This window comes from Neoarius graeffei, chromosome 3 (assembly GCF_027579695.1).
Source record: "Neoarius graeffei isolate fNeoGra1 chromosome 3, fNeoGra1.pri, whole genome shotgun sequence".
Lineage (NCBI taxonomy): Eukaryota > Metazoa > Chordata > Actinopteri > Siluriformes > Ariidae > Neoarius > Neoarius graeffei.
Window position 1 is genome coordinate 74680931 of NC_083571.1, and position 17519 is coordinate 74698449.

At 42.8% G+C, this 17519-nt stretch overlaps 1 protein-coding gene across 4 annotated transcripts in view; it reads left to right on the forward strand.

Annotated features, from left to right (window-relative positions):
• The first annotated feature begins 1655 nt into the window (after positions 1 to 1655).
• slc5a6a (solute carrier family 5 member 6a) overlaps positions 1656 to 17519 on the forward strand; it is a 114858-nt gene continuing 98994 nt past the window's right edge. For all 4 annotated transcript variants that reach the window (XR_009654366.1, XM_060917321.1, XM_060917318.1 and 1 more), the window contains exon 1: positions 1656 to 1718. The gene's annotated coding sequence lies outside the window, so the exon portion shown is untranslated. The remainder of the gene's footprint in view (positions 1719 to 17519) is intronic.

Genomic DNA, 17519 nt, shown 5'->3' on the forward strand with positions numbered 1-17519 from the left:
CGAGGGCCTTTCTGTGTGGAGTTTGCATGTTCTCCCTGTGTCTGCGTGGGTTTCCTCTGGGTGTTCCGGTTTCCCCCACAATCCAAAGACATGCAGTTAGGTTGACATGGGGCGGCCTTGGACTGAGGTGCCCTTGAGCAAGGTACCTGACCCCTGACTGCTCTGGTGTGGCTGCCCACTGTTCTGAGTGTGTGTGTGTGTTCACTGCTTCAGATGGGTTAAATGCAGAGGATGAATTTCACTGTGCTTGAAGTGTGCATGTGACGAATAAAGGTTTCTTCTTCATAATGAGATGAGAAATATTCATATGAAATAGAAACTGCACTAAAATCCACAAACACAAGGTGTCTCTCATCCTTTGAGATCAGGTCTACATTTCAGCATTAGTTTGTAGTTGTAGGTCACATAACTTGGAAGCTATTGGGGAAAAAAAATTCAAAAGAAAAATGCTGAATTTTCAGTTGTGCCTCATTCTTTGAGATTAGTTCTACATTTCAGCAGTAGTTTGGTGTTGCTGAGTCACAGGACTTGGAAGCTTTTGTTTTATTTGTCACTGATGGTGTAGTGAAGGTGGCTCGGTGGTTGAGGTCAAGGTCTTTTTATTTGTAGTGATTAGCACTGTCACCTCACAACAAGAAGGCTCTCGGTTCGAGCCCAGGGGCTGACGGGGACCTTTCTGTGTGGAGTTTGCATGTTCTCCCCGTGTCTGCTTGGGTTTCCCCCAAAGACATGTGATTAGGTCAACATGAGGCAGCCATGGCCCATGCTATGTTGAGCAAGGCACCTAACCTCCAGCTACTCCCCGGCCGCTGTAGCGTAGCTGCTGACTGCTCTGGGCAGTCTGTGTGTGCGCATGTGTGTTCACTGCTTCAAATGAAAATGCAGAGGAGACATTTCACTGTGCTTGTGTGCGTGATAAATACGATGTGTTGTCTTGATGCAGTAATTTATTGACGGTCCCTAAGTGAAACGGGTATGTTTAATAAGAGCTAGGGCGCGGAGGTGAACAAACCGTCCTCTCTCAGTGCCGACAATCGGTGAAACTGAGGAAGAAGATGCTGCTAGATCCCGGTTGAATGTCTGTCGAATATCCAACTTAAAACTATCTTCACTTCGGTTAGTATTGTCAGCAATTCCACCATGCCAAAAACTGAAGTAGTAACAGCTAGCTAGTTAGATTTATAAACAATAACATTCAGAAATGAATGCAAATAATCGAGCATAACGTTATACTTCCAATTTATTTGCAATATTTACTAATTATACCACCATTGCAGCCTCCAAGCAAATCTTCGATTAGGGCTGATATGTTTAAAGGTTTCCCAATGAGTCTTAAAGTAGTCGCCACTGGAATAAAAGTATGTCGATTCGTTGCATAATTAAAAAAACAAACAGTTTTAGAGAAATCAACCGTTTATTCATAAAAAATAAGTACTTCATTATTTGCGAGTCAGCTAAAGCTTCATTCATTTTCCATCCAACCAAAAATGGCGTCTTTGATGACGTAGATACATACCCTCCATTAGCTAGTTGTAACACTGGAGACAATGTACTACTAGCCAATACCAGCATAGGAGGCGGGACTTGTCTAAATACGAGTAGGAAAAAAAAAATCCGGTTACGGTATGAAAGAGTAGGCGGTCTCTCGCTCAGGACCTTATTCCAACTTTCAATTACAGCAGTCACGCTGCATGGTACACGAGTCTCGCTACATAAAGGTGAGATGATAATTAGAATATTTAATTATTAACGAATTGTGTGCTAAAATTCGCTAATTTATAGTGGCTATAGCAAAGATAACTATGATCACCCGAATGTTCTTCTCGTTTCACAATGTAAACTCATAGTGGTATAATTTGATGCAATTTCCAAGTAATTTACCTGTAATTTAGCAATACTATAAATGGTTTATAAATGGACATTTTTAACCTCCGCTACCAAAGCGCGAGGCATCGGTGCAAGCTAACATTCATTACAAATAACGATTTAATCAGCGCCTTTAACATCTAGTTCGGTACATAACAGGCTTTTAGATATATACGTATAACATGCGGCCCGAAAGAAAACGTGACCTTAGAACGCACCTGACGCAGGACATGGCCTGATCTAACCCTACGGCGGCGACATAGCGCACGAGCTGCTCGTCGCTTCTAATAAGTCCACGTGCGCGTGTATAAAACTGCAGTCAGACCTGCGCGCGCAGAGAAAGCTCACCTCTACTCGTCAGAATATTTGTGCGCATGTGCGTTACGGTTTTCGTCTTCATACCCCACAAAACATCATTACATCAGTTAAGACTTAATTGCAGACTTATTTTTTTAATAAAAGCGTGCAGAGGTTTAACGTGTTAAAAATAATAGCGGAGCGGAGCCCCATAATTAAGGCCCTGTGTCGACCTGATTTTTGATGACTTGACGTCCATACGCACGTGTACCACCCACTGAGCTCTGTATAAAATCTGGAGAGCTCATAGGCTCGTCCGAGTGAAGCCGTCTGGCCGCCATCTTCCCACTCCTATCGTGTGTATTTGGCTTATGTTTTAATTGCATCTGATCAAACTTGCCCCAAGAAAAGTAGCTCCTGGCATTTCCCCCCTTTCATTGCATACATATTATTTACCAGCTGGGAGGTCCGTATCGTGAAATACCGTGACCGAGGTCTTGAAAGTACTGACCGAGGCTCTCTGGGCCGAGGTCACGGTATTTCGCCATACGAACTGACCTTAAGCTGGTCAATAATTATATATATATATTTTTTTCTTTACCAAATTCTCATAGAAAACGAGAGCGTCCGAAAGGGGAAAACCGAGCCGAGCCGCCATTTTGAATCCTCATTCACGGCTGTAATGCAGAGGCTTCCTCCTCGGTATACAAGTGCACTTCTATGGCAGGGAAAAACTACATTTTGCTGCCTATGTAGTCCCCTATTTATACAAATAGGAGTCATTCAGGATTTAGCCATGTTTTTGCTTGGTGTTAGCAAGTTACAGGTTTTTAGCTTTCTCCTGAAATGTCTTATTTTATTTCTTCTTCCTCAGGGTAGTAAAACTCGCTTTCGCTGTGAACACTGTCGTTATCGCTATCCGTGCTGTAAAATTAATGCTATTCTCCTGAGAAATGCTGGCAAAAATTTATAAGATTTTTGATAATCTTATAGATAAATCTTATTAAAAAAAGATAAATGTTGACAAATTCTACTATGTTTGTTGTTGTGAACGAGCGAGTCACCAAAGGTCTGTAACCGGGGTCCGTACTATTGGCTTGCCAGCCTATCAGAGCGCAGGATTTGATGGAAACTGCACGTGAAAAAAATAACTCCCCTTATTTTCTCACCTTTACCCACATTCCTTACATATTTTTATAGTGCTCTCCTTCACTGTTATTGTTTTTTTTTTCCTTTTCTAGATCATTTTTTTGAACGGCTCTTGTGCTACAATAATTATTTTTACAGAGGTTATTTCAGTTTTTTTCTTATACAGTCTATATCTATCTATCTATCTATCTATCTATCTATCTATCTATCATCATCATTATTATTATTATTCTTGGGTTTCACTTGACGTCACATCCGCCTCATTTGTTATTCCAAACTTTAGCTGGTGGTCTACCAAAGCTCAGTCGACAAAGCGTTTGTACGGAGAAGGTGCGTTGCTCGCATGAAAAATGTCTTATGCTTGCGTTGTTTGTTTTAGGTTGTTCGAATTGATCAAACCATGAAACTGATAAAAGTTTCTTCAGGGTTCCCCATGAACTAATAAAAAAGGGTGAACAAACACAGGATTTCACAAAAACATGTCCAGAAAGGTGGCTTTTGAACCTCTCACTAAAATCCAAGGGAGCCAAGTCGTATTAAAGGTTTGTATATCCCTCTCAGCTATCTCATTAGTTTTTTCCAAGTACTTTAATTGCTATGTGTCATTATTTTACGATACTTTTTTTTAAATCACGAAGCGCTAAAGCTGTTTCTTTGTTTACTGCTCACAAAGTCCATATGTATGCAGGTCGCGACAAAATTCTTACCCAGCCATACAGTTATAATGCGCTGTGATCGCTTCTCCATCTTATTTAACTAAGATCCAGGTCTTTAAAGGGGTTTCTGATGATCTTTGTGAATGATTTACCTGAGAGATGAGAGCCAACACAAGTGAGAATCAAGTGAACTGTTGTTTGTTTACACTTCAACTTGCAGTGCTTTGTTGTAAAGACACGAACGAAAAGCTTAAAAAAAATACTTGCACGGGCAAAAACAATACAGGACTCGTTCAGCAGCAACTTGATACCGAGGTCCTTTACCCAGCCATATACAAAAAAGGTGTAAGCCTCCGTACTCTTCCACGCTTTCATCTGTTTTGTGGTGTAGAAGGATGTCTGCAACACCAGATAGTTCGAGATGTCAGGGAACTCAGCTGAAGGGTGGTTTTCGAGATCGTATGACAAATCCTTCTTCTCGGACTGTAGGGGTCGATTCCATTGGACATAGCAATCTTCTGAATGTATCTAAAGTGAGTAGTGGATTCTAGATTACGAGTGTACTCTGATAAGTTATCGTTAGTTGTTTGCACTACGGCAGCCATTTTGGTTTGATAGACCACCAGCTGTTTTACCGGAAGTGAAATTGCTAAGAAAAGTCATGTGACTGAAACCCAAGCATTATACCAACACACAGGCTGTACAGTACTTCCTTTCTATTTAGGGCAGTTGCTGAAACAGAATTATTTTCTCATGTTATTTGCCATTTTCATTTCATTCTCCCATGTCTTAACAGTAAAAAAAAAAAAAAGGCAGGAAATACATTTTCTTGGAGCAAATTTGATTGAATATGTTGGTTTAACACACAAGCCAAATATACACGATGTGAGTGGTAAAATGGCGGCTAGATAGCTTCACTTGTCTCTACAGCGGGGAATGGGCTATGAGCTCTCCAGATTTTATATAGAGATCTTGCATGTGACGTCACAGCCGATCCAGATTGTAACAGACGCCATCTTGTCGGTCAAACGCCATATTTCCACCTTCTACTTCTACTTCTGGTTCTACTTCTGCCTTTTCTTCTGGAAAACCCTACTATATACAATTCTACTACAACAGCTGCGGCTACAAGCTCTCCCTACCTGTGCAGGTTTTTTATGTTTTTTGTGTGTATTTTTGCGTGTTGTTCGTCTGTACCGGACTTCAATATCCACTACAACTGTATGGACTTACTGGACATTGGTTTCCAGCAGAAAATGACGGTTTGTAGCGATTTCCATCGCATGCACAACATTCCAGACGAGATAGCGAGACCAGCAGGGTCTCCGTGGATTGTAATCGGGTCTGGCAGGTGAAGGAGGCGGCGTCGGGAGAGGAAGCAAAAGCGAGGATGCAGAGCCGGCCTGTTGACTAAGCTCAGAAAATAGCCACTCAAATCTCCACTGCCAAGCCTCTACCTCTCCAACGCCAGATCCATGGTAAACAAGACGGATAATTTGGAATTACAGCTGGAATTACCTTATTCTATTCTATTCTATTCTATAATCGGCTGGTCAGTGCTATACTAGATACTACTGATATATCTAGTATCAGTACTAGTAATACTTAAGTGACTTACCCGTCCAATGAAGATTATTTTCTTGTTTACAAGATGCCACATCTGAGGGCGGCTGACAAATCCTGAATTTCTGTAAAGATAACTGTCCAGAGATTTATAAGCACGCAGTGCTTCACCACTGAACAGCGAGGGAAAGTTAATGAGGTAATTATACACGTCTGGGTATTCCGCTGGCAGTTCAATATCCACTGACACGGTCGTGAAAACTACGTCCGGTAAGCGATAAGGGTCACTAATCTGTAGGTCGTTTATTTTAGACATATATCTAATGGCCCTTTTCCACTACCCTTTTTCAGCTCGCTTCAGCTCACTTCAGCCCGACACGGCTCGCGTTTCGACTACCAAAAACCAGCACGACTCAGCTCGCTTCAGCCCTGCTTAGCCCCTAAGGCAGCTGGGCCATAGAAGGTTCACGCTGCATGCTGCACGCTACACGTTCACGTGAAGAACCGGACCCTGGGCCATTAAACTTCATGCTTGGATGTTCACGTGTTGCGTCTGTTCTACTTTGACCGAGTAACCAACAATATGGACTCTTCGGATGACGACGATTGCCTCATTCTGCTTTTACTGAGACAGAGGAAGAGAAAAAGGAACAGAATTTGGAGCCGAGAACACTTCCTTCTGAGAGAAACCCGTGGTGAATTTCACCGAACATTCTATAATCTGCTTGACAATCCCGATGAAGAACTATTTTTCAATTATACCATTCAATTATATTTTTTCTGAAGTTTTCCCCTGAAAGCATAGAGTTATCTCCCTAGACCCGTTCTGATTGGCTGGCGCGGCGGTGACCGCATGCATTGACTGGAATTTCCATCTTCACGCCTAGAAAAAAGTGTGCATGTTCATTTCTCGCTTCACGCGTGAAGTGTGCAGCGTGCAACGTGAACGCCGTTCTATGGCCCAGAGCAAGTCATGCTACGTTTGTCCACTTTTCTTTACACGCGTGTAGTGTGCAGCATGCAGCGTGCAGCGTGAACCTTCTATGGCCCAGCTGCCTAAAACTCGCACCGTTTTGGAGTGGGGCTGAAGCGAGCCAAAGCGAGCCGAGTGAGGCTGGGGGCGTGAGCAGACACTCCCCTGTGCACTGATTGGTGAGGAGGAGTGTCCTCACATGCCCACACACGCCCCGCGAGCGCGCTGGGATCTGTAAACACCGTAAACCCGGAAGGAGAAGAATTACGAATTACGAGAATTTCTGAAGCCTTATGCGCCTCGCCTCATCTATACGCTCTTGCCAGTATCTGTCCGCGTTGTCGGTGACAACAAGCCACAGCACCAAGACCAGCAACACTAACGACTCCATGTCCTCCATGTTTATTGTTTACTATTCGGGTCGTGAGACAACCGCTTAAAAGCTCACTGATGTCACTGTTTGCGCTGCCTAACGACATCACCTGACGTCCACCCACTTTCGCTAACTCCACCCAATGTGTCCACCCAATGTGTCCACCCACTTCCAGCCAGCACGGTTCAGCGCGGTTGTAGTCGAAATGCAACTCCAACAGCCCCGCTCAGCCCGACTCAGCACGGCACGGCTCAGCCCGACTCAGCCGCGTTTGTAGTGGAAAAGCGGCATAATTATCTGTTCATTAGAAAAATGAGCCGTGTAGTCCGTCGGTTGAAATTGATCCATTTTGTATACGAGTGCAGCAGTATTCAGCTGTGTTTTTTACCGACAAGATGGCGGCTGTCACATTCCGGTCACATGACTGCAAGATCTCTATAGAGCTCAGTGGTACCACCACAAGGAACCTGATCATAAGTGTAAGGCGACATATCTTAGAAACCCATGACCACCGGACAATGAAATTTGTATCTTTATTTACATAAGCTAGATGGGTTTTTATCCATTGCTTATTTTTAACTTTCTTTTTAAAAAATAACATGGGATTACTTCTGAACACATTTTACGGAAAATATTCATGACCGTTTCATATAAAACTAGTGAAAAGTTTTATTAGTCCATGAAATTGTTGGACAGTTGACAGTTGTTGTGTGAGGACGATAGACGACTGTAATTACAGGAAGAGTTTTATTGAAAACACACTAGCAAAAGATCAAAGGCAGAGTCGAAAAACAGGCAGTGGTCAAGTGAGGCACAGATAGGATATCAGAGGTAATACAGTACTCAGTCCAAAAATACAAACAGGGTCAAAACCAGAAAAGCGATACAAAATACAAGGCTTGATAACATCAGACACAGGGTACAGAGTGCATATTTCACATAGACTTTGTGTGTGTAATATATCTCATCTCATTATCTCTAGCTGCTTTATCCTGTTCTACAGGGTCGCAGGCAAGCTGGAGCCTACCCCAGCTGACTACGGGTGAAAGGTGGGGTACACCCTGGACAAGTCACCAGCTCATCACAGGGCTGACACATAGACACAGACAACCATTCACATTCACACCTACGGTCAATTTAGAGTCACCAGTTAACCTAACCTGCATGTCTTTGGACTGTGGGGGAAACCGGAGCACCCGGAGGAAACCCACGCGGACACGGTGAGAACATGCAAACTCCGCACAGAAAGGCCCTCGCCGGCCATGGGGCTCAAACCCAGACCTTCTTGCTGTGAGGCGACAGCGCTAACCACTACACCACCGTGCTGCCCGTGTGTAATATATAATTAAAAAAAAATTGTTTTCAGTCGGGTTTCTTTGTTTTTGTTAACGATATTACGGGAAAACGACTGGACCAATCTTCATGAAACTTTCAGGATGGATGGGCATTGGTCTCAGTTAGAACCTCCAATATTTTGAGGGTCATCTGGTCAAGGTCACCAAAAAGGTCAAAATTGTTTTTGTTGTGTCTACTGCCTCATATACAGGCGCTAGCCACTATGTCAATGTGCTCTAAGAATGTAAGTGTAACGATGGTACACTGTGCATGCACATACACATGTTCCGATTAAAATGGCTGGTGAGTGTATACGATTTGGTTCACCATTCGAAATAAATGGACTAGACCAGTGTTTCGCAAAGTGTGGTCCGTGGACCACTGGTGGTCCGCAAGAGACCTCAAGTGGTCCGCGAGGTGATCTACAAATGTAGTCAGTGTTTTCAAGATAAGCTAGCGTATGCTTTGTAACATTATTAGAAAGTTAAATTTATCCAATCTTGTTTTTAACGGCAATCAAACGGGCCTGTAGTTTCATCATTATTATTATTTAAAAAGCGTTCTGCATCTGAATTTGCACCACATAAAACTTGTAGTGTGCACGTGCTCTTATTCTGCCTCTCGTCTCTAGGCAACAGTCACCTCACAAATCTCTGCCTCACAGGCAAACAGGCAGGCAGACCTGAAAACAAGCAAACGAAAATTCTGAACATATAATAGGCTAATCCTAACTAGCTCGTGTTCGTGGCGATTTTTTTAATTTACTGAAGTGAAACAACAAGGATGGAGAAGTGGCTGACAGGTTCAGTTAAGAGGAAAAAACCTGACACTATCGACACAAGCATCAATAAGGAGAAAATGCAAAGAAAAGAAGATTCAGTTAGCACTGAGTCCCCAACACAGGAAGAACAAGAAAAACAAACTCGGCAGACTAAACCAACGGCAAAGGTGAAAAGAAAATACCACAATGAATATCTAAAGTTGGGATTTTTCTGGACTGGGGATTCTGAAGATCCCAATCCCCACTGTGTCCTGTGCTATGAGATTTTAGCCAACGAGGCAATGAAGCCAGCAAAACTCAAGCGCCACATTGAGACAAAACACAAAGAATGCCTTGGCAAACCATTAGCATTTTTCGAGAGAAAATGTGAGGAACTTAAATGCCATATGCGAAAGGACATGAAGCAGTACTTCGCCCCCGGAGAAAATGCCAAGGCCACAGAAGCCTCTTTTATGGTATGTGAGCTCATCGCAAAAACTGGCCAACCTTATTCTATTGCCCAGACCTTGATTAAATCCTCCGCGAAATTAATGAATAAGATAATGCTGTGAGAGAACACCTAAGGGCCTCTGCATGCTCTTGCGACATGGCTTTTGCAGATAGCTTTTCGCAGACAGTTGTAATTTATCGTTGAGCGGGGAGTAATAGGCGTGCGCGATGTTATTGACCGCCACAATGCAAGGGGGTGCGAAATCGCTAGGAGTAGTTGGTGGGTGTGGTTAGTGGAGTGTTTATCCTCCGGTTACTTATAATGACTAGAACTGGAGTTGTATAGATGTACGTACTTCTTCACTTCCTCGATCAACCGCTCTTCGTGCTGCTCCATCTTCGCTCGTGTTTTTAAAAATGGCGGTCGTGAAAACAAAACAAACCGGGAAAGTAGGGAAGCAGAAGTGCGTGTACAGCGGATGTAGAGTGGACCAATCAGAGCCCTCTTGTCTGCGACGCTGTCTGCGAGGCTTCTGCGGTGGTCACAATTTTTGGGAGGTGCGCGCAGAGCGTCTGCGAAGGTGGGGGGGCTACGCAGACGCCATCTGCGAGGACTGGGTTGTCAGCATAAATTGGCCTTAATAGTACACATCTCTGTATTGTGTGTGTGTGTGTGTGGGGGGGGGGTGTTGACAGGTGGTCCCTGAAATTTTTTTTTTTGGGACAAAGTGGTCCTTAGTCTGAAAAAGTTTGAGAAACACTGGACTAGACTAAAGAAATCACTTTCAGATATGTTTATGCTCATTACAGAGGGAAAGTGCATTCCACTGAGCTCTAGCCCCAGGCCATTTCTGAGTTTTGGTCATGTTGATAGCATGTGTATATCAGCCTCAGTTTGGAGGTTTTAGTTTTGAAAACTGTAAGAGTAGAGTAATATAAAGTATAGACACTTGGTATATTTTACTTCTGTGATTTTTTTTTAAAATTGTTCATTTTTGGATTACGCTTCATTTTTGTGGCTACTGCCTCATAGAGTAACTATAGATGCTATATTTACTGTATGGGCATGGTAGCAGTAAACAATTTTATTTATAAGCAGTAGCCACATGTACCCATAAGGTACCTATTTTTTTTTCGCGATATCTTCCTTCATATTCATCATAAGTGCTACTGGGCGAGGTTTGTTTTGCCTGGCAACACTTGTTCATGTTTTGTGATGCCTGCCCTGAAGAGAATAACAGCACAGAATCTCTTCCTGTAATGTCGAACAGTGTTGAAGACACTTGTAGAGGGATCCACTACTCCATATTCAAATCCTCCCTACAGAACATTTTAAGCTCCTTTGTTCTTAGCTGTGTGCCTCCCTCTTTAATTTAGACCACAAGTTTTCAGCTTTCAGAGTTCAAATCTGGACACTGAGATGGTCATCGCAAAAAATAAAATAAAAAAAATTAAGTTCTTTCATCATTAATATGTGTAATGTTTTGCTCATCATCTTGTTGATAGCTCTATACATGGCCAGGTTTGAACCACCTGGCACTTAGGTTTTGGGCTGAAGTATCTTGGAACTTCATGAATCATGATTCTCTCAATCTTCACAAGAGTCCCTGTACTCCTGAGTTCAAGTGCTGCATGTAGTGAGATGCTCTCAGGAAGGGTTTCTTTCTTGCAACACAAACCACTAGTTGTTATAATAGTACAATGTGCCATCTAAACTAAACATTTTAAGACTGCTGTTATTTCACAGCTTGCAGCAGGTTCAAATAATATGTATTGTTTTATTAACTCTGTTTGCAAAGTGTCTCCTTTCTTTCTCCTATATCTTAGCAGTAACAGAATGCAGCAATATTTTTACTCGAGTTCTGTATCTAATCAAAGTTGAGGCTTGCTTAGGATGCAAGATAAAGTGAAACAGTGAAGCAGAAGTTTAGAAACAAAAATGACTTTTTGCAGATTACGTTAAGTTCCACATTTATTTTTCGTAGTGAAATCAGTCTTCAGTTGGAAACACTTGAAGACAAAGGAGTGTTAATGCTTCCTTCCTGTGTTTTTTGTTAATTAGTTGGTCATAAACATTGAATCAGAGAAATCATTGAGTTCACGGAATTATATTGATTCAAAATAAAACAATAAAGAGAAGAAATTTAATGATAAAAATAAGTAATCAAATGGAATGTTGTCATGAAACGTTTATAATGAGGTAGTAAAATGCAGTCAAGAACAAAAGTCAGTATGAGTGCACAGTGACGGGGCCTCATCTGTGGATATTTATTGATATATTAAATGTGTAAAATAGTAATTTTGTTTTTCTTTTAGCATGCCTCTGCATGCCATGTTTACCCAAAGTTAGAGCCCAAATGATAAACCATAGGTGCTAAAGAAGGCCACTGGACTTGCTTGAAGTTCTTGAAGACGCTTCACCTCTCATCTGAAAGGCTTCTTCAATTCTGTCTGACTAGTGGGGAGTTCCAGGTATTTATCCTCTAGTGGACCAAAAGCAACCCTAAGGAGAGTTGTTGAGGTCACATGGGTCGTTGACTCTGTCATCCTATAGGCGTTAGGGTCCCTGGAGGCCGGATGTGAACGGTGTTCGCAGCCTAGAGGGTAGTTCGGGTGATCTGTGGGTCGTTGGCTCTCTCTGCCATCGTGTGAGACATTGAACTCAGCTGAGTCTCGGTGTGGATGTGTATATCTGGGAAGTGTGCCAAGGACTGCATTGTAGGTGGCTGATAAGTAGTGTCTCAGACCACCTCCTCTGTTTAGCGATGGTTGTTCCAGGTTGATGAAGATGACTTCTTTTACTCCTCTTTCAAACCACCACTCTTCTCTGGCTAGAATGTGTAGATTAGATAAAAGTTTATTGATCCCTTTGGGAGGGTTCCCTCAGGGAAATTAAGAAATTGCAGTCCTGAAATGAGTGTCCTTTGTTATTGAGATGAAGATGGACTGCAGAGTACTGGCCTGAGGAACTGGCTGTCCTGTGTTGAGCCATGTGCCTGTGAAGCGGTTGTTTTGTTTCCCCAGTGTACAGGTCTGTGCATTCCTCACTGCATTGAATTGCATACACTACGTTGTCCTGTTTGTCTGGGTATTGTGTCCTTTTTTAATTTTTTTTATTTTTTAAAGGAACAGTCCACCATACTTCCATAATGAAATATGCTCTTATCTGAATTGAGACGAGCTGCTCCGTACCTCTCCGAGCTTTGTGCGACCTCCCAGTCAGTCAGACGCAGTCAGACACGCTGTCACTCCTGTTAGCAATGTAGCTAGGCTCAGCATGGGCAATGGTATTTTTTGGGGCTGTAGTTAGATGCGACCAAACTCTTCCACGTTTTTCCTGTTTACATAGGTTTATATGACCAGTGATATGAAACAACTTCAGTTACACAAATTGAAACGTAGAGATTTTCTATGCTATGGAAAGTCCACACTATAATGACAGGCGTACTAACACCTTCTGCGCGCTTCGACAGCGCATTGATATCTGAGCTCCGTATCAATGCGCTGCCGAAGCGCGCAGAAGGTGTTAGTACGCCTGTCATTATAGTGTGGACTTTCCATAGCATAGAAAATCTCTACGTTTCAATTTGTGTAACTGAAGTTGTTTCATATCACTGGTCATATAAACCTATGTAAACAGGAAAAACGTGGAAGAGTTTGGTCGCATCTAACTACAGCCCCAAAAAATACCATTGCCCATGCTGAGCCTAGCTACATTGCTAACAGGAGTGACAGTGCGTCTGACTGACTGGGAGGTCGCACAAAGCTCGGAGAGGTACGGAGCAGCTCGTCTCAATTCAGATAAGAGCATATTTCATTATGGAAGTACGGTGGACTGTTCCTTTAAGGATTTTTAAGACCAATACCGATTTCATTATTTGAGGATTTAAAAATTTGAACGCTATATCGGCCTATATTCTTTCTTTTTTCCCCCAAACACAATATAAACAAAGATTTTCCTTAACATTTATGTGTAGTTATTTAAGAGTTTTCACCAAGATAACATATAAACAAAGTGCAGTTTAAAAATAATCGTTTTATTGTCATAAATAGTACTTTGAACAAAATGAAATGCATTGAAGTTTTGATGAATAAAAATCAAATGTATAAAAATACAAAAATAAAAAAAAATCAGATCCATTATAAACTATGGCGTACTATTACTAATGAACAATATTGCTGCAGCCCTGTCAATAATTGCTGCCTTATAAATGATTTTGCCACCTAAACACTCCATCGCCAGCTCGCCAAAAAAAAAAAAAAATCTATTCTTTCTTGTATTTTTGTGTGATGTAATTTTGGTTTGATTCACTGAGAAGAGTGCTTGTTGTTGACAATAAACATTGCGTTGCTATGGCAACGTCCATTATTTACTAGTATCTATGTCGGTACTGTGCATGTGTTATCTAGTTAAGTTACACTTCAGGAAAGTGAAGTCTGTTGATTTTGTGTATTTTGTTGCCAGTAAAAATCACATGGTTTGATTGATTGAGCTCTTTATTGTCATTAATGAAGTACAAAGTTAATAGACGAATAAAAAGTGACAATAGGATAGCACCAGAAAGTTGTTAACTTATTCCATGGTGGACCCATAATCAAGGTCTCAGGGTTTTGTTATGTGGGTAAAATTCTATGAATCATAGTATATTGCTTCATGAGTTAAGAAAGGGGTTAATACTCAACTTATTTAATAGGTGGGTGTAACAACTCTAGGAGAGTGGACAGTGAGGAACTGGAGACAGGCGCTGTGATTCAAGGTGTGCTTTTTATTTTATTCACACTTCAGTGATTTTACTGTTCACACACAGGCACGCACGTGGGGAGATGCATCTCTCTCTCTCTGTACTGACTATCTGAAAGACCTACAGAGACGGGCATTAATAGACAACCAGTAATTATACACCCCATCCCCGACCCCCACCCCCCCAAACAAAGTTTGGGGGGGGGTATATAGGAATCATCCTGTTCCTCTGTCCATGTGTCTTGTAAGTGCAACTCCTCCTAAACGGTTTGATGGATTTTGATGCAACTTTACACAGTTGCAGTATACCACCTGAAGATATGCATGAAGGAAAATAATCTCGGTCCGATGTTTTTCAAAGGGGAGATAATTCAACTTATTCCCTTGCATATGGCAATATATGATGACAGGCTCGTAAGTGTGGGGGGGGGTATTCTATAGACCCTTTTCAGTCATGTGACCTTCGTAAACGCGACCGCCATTTTGGACATGTAGTGGACTTCGGCTCGAATCGGTTTGAATGCGAGGAAGGCGACAAAAGAAAAAGGAGCGAGATGCAGAAAACTGTATTTACTAGTTTACTGTAATTATGATCTGGCAGCTATTTACACCGGATCCAGTGTAGATAGCTGCCAGAGCCAACGTCCGAGCTTGCCGGAGCGTGCTCCGGCCGGCTGCGAGCTAGCGTGCTCCGGAACCTCGGACGTTGGCTCCGGCAGCTATTTACACTAGATCCGGTGTAAATAGCTGCCAGATCATAATTACAGTAAACTAGAATGGAATGTTAACAGCAATGTAATGCCTTTTCTGGCTAATTTTATTCGTCTTACCGCCAACAAAGTGGTCACTACACAAGCGTTGGTATGCCGCTATCCATCTTCTCCGTCGGTCAGCATCTACCGGGATCCGATAAAATGATAACCCTTGCCTTGTTTGTTGATGGTTACTACATCCAGGTGCACAACAATATAGTGGCATGATGGAAGTCTTGCTGAAAACACCTTCTTTGCTGCCGTTCCTCAATGTTGGCTGTGGTAAACTACTGGTAGTACATGTCCAAAATGGCGGCCGCGTTTGTCGTGACGTCACGTGAAAAGGGTCCATAGTGAGTTTACTCACAGTTCTAGTTAGACACTGGTGTACCTCGTCACAAGTTACCTGCTGGTTTAACCTGAATCCTCACTGTTCACAGCTGACGCTTGACCACACCCATGCTGCCACAGTGGGTAGCCACCTTTCTATAGGTTAAATTGGCATGAAATCATCAGTGAGGCTTTACTTTCATTTTCATTAAATTTTACATTTTTCACATGGGCCTATTACCCACCTAAATCACGAGATCAAGAACAACATTTTATTTACTCTGAGATGCAAAATGTTGCATTCTGGATCACTCAAAATGCACTATTTTGCATCTGTATTTTAAGAATCGTCCGGGGAAGACCCCCACAGTCCCTGCCATTTTTCACATCACAGTGACTTTGGATCTGCCTACTAGTCCTTTTCTAAATGCCCCCTACTCTGAAAGTTATTGACAGGGCTGTAGCTCCATAACATGGGTGAAGGATCCATCTTCTGTCTCTGTTTCTTTTTTGTAAATTGTCATTTATATTTAACTTGTAGTATCTTAGCAACCATCGCAAGAATGTGTACAAATAGCCCAAAAATGCCTCCTTACCCAGGGAAAAATGATGCAGGATTTATCTTGTAGTGCTACGCAGCCCCATACTCATCAAGCTGTGATGCACTGTGTGTTCTGACACTTTTTTTCTATCATAGCCAGCCATAACTTTTTCAGCAATTTGTGGTCCAGTATAGGGATGGCGAAAACTAAAAAAATCTTGACTGACCACCGAGCCTCATTAGCCGGTTAAAGTCGGTTAACCTATGAGTTTACAGGGATGCAAACGTTTTCGCGGAAGCTGCGCAAATGTGCGCAGCTTTCTGATTTACTGTTTTCTTCTCATACTTCCTATGTTTCATGGACTGTAACAGCATTTGCTTATTTAGTAACTTTAATACAGAATTTACTCTGATGAAATTATTCAGACACTCCAATGCCCCCCCTAAAAAAAAAAAATCGGATCTGCACGATTCAGCCGTGAAAAAGTCGGCATCTGCGCCTTTAGTTTGTGTGGAGAGATATGATCTGCAATAACATGCATTGTTGGCTACAGACCGAAACATACTTTCAGAATGCACTGGCCAAGGCAGGACTAAACTCGATGTGCCTTCTAATAATAATAATTAAAAAAAAAAAAATAGTAATTTGTAAGCTAAAAAGCCTGTGTCTACACTTTTCTTTCGCCGAGTGGCAGTGGGAGGGCGGGACATGACTGAATGGGTGTTTCTGATTTGTCAGCTGTCGTCCTTACACCACATGGTATGCCCCAAGCGTTTACAACACAGAATTCCAGCTTCTCCGCTCCAAAATCGGCAGCTTCAAAACGATTGATTTTTTTTTTTTTTTTAAACTGACAACCAAAAAAGGGGCGGCACGGTGGTGTAGTGGTTAGCGCTGTCGGCTCACAGCAAGAAGGTCCTGGGTTCGAGCCCCGGGGCCGGCGAGGGCCTTTCTGTGTGGAGTTTGCATGTTCTCCCCGTGTCCGCGTGGGTTTCCTCCGGGTGCTCCGGTTTCCCCCACAGTCCAAAGACATGCAGGTTAGGTTAACTGGCGACTCTAAATTGACCGTAGGTGTGAATGTGAGTGTGAATGGTTGTCTGTGTCTATGTGTCAGCCCTGTGATGACCTGGCGACTTGTCCAGGGTGTACCCCGCCTTTCGCCCGTAGTCAGCTGGGATAGGCTCCAGCTTGCCTGCGACCCTGTAGAAGGATAAAGCGGCTTGAGATAATGAGATGACAACCAAAAAAAAATTAACCGGTTGACGTTGATTCGGTCAACCACCGGTCAAATGGTCATCGGTTAACATCCCTAGTCCAGTATCTCATCTCATTATCTCTAGCCACTTTATCCTGTTCTACAGGGTCGCAGGCAAGCTGGAGCCTATCCCAGCTGACTACGGGCGAAAGGCGGGGTACACCCTGGACAAGTTGCCAGGTCATCACAGGGCTGACACATAGACACAGACTCACATTCACAGACTCACACTCACAGATTCACACTCACATTCACACCTCCGGTCAATTTAGAGTCCCCAGTTAACCTAACCTGCATGTCTTTGGACTGTGGAGGAAACCGGAGCACCCGGAGGAAACCCACACGGACACGGGGAGAACATGCAAACTCCGCACAAAAAGGCCCTTGCCGGCCACGGAGCTCAAACCCAGACCTTCTTGCTGTGAGGCAACAGCGCTAACCACTACACCACCATGCCACCCTGGTCCAGTAGCTCTT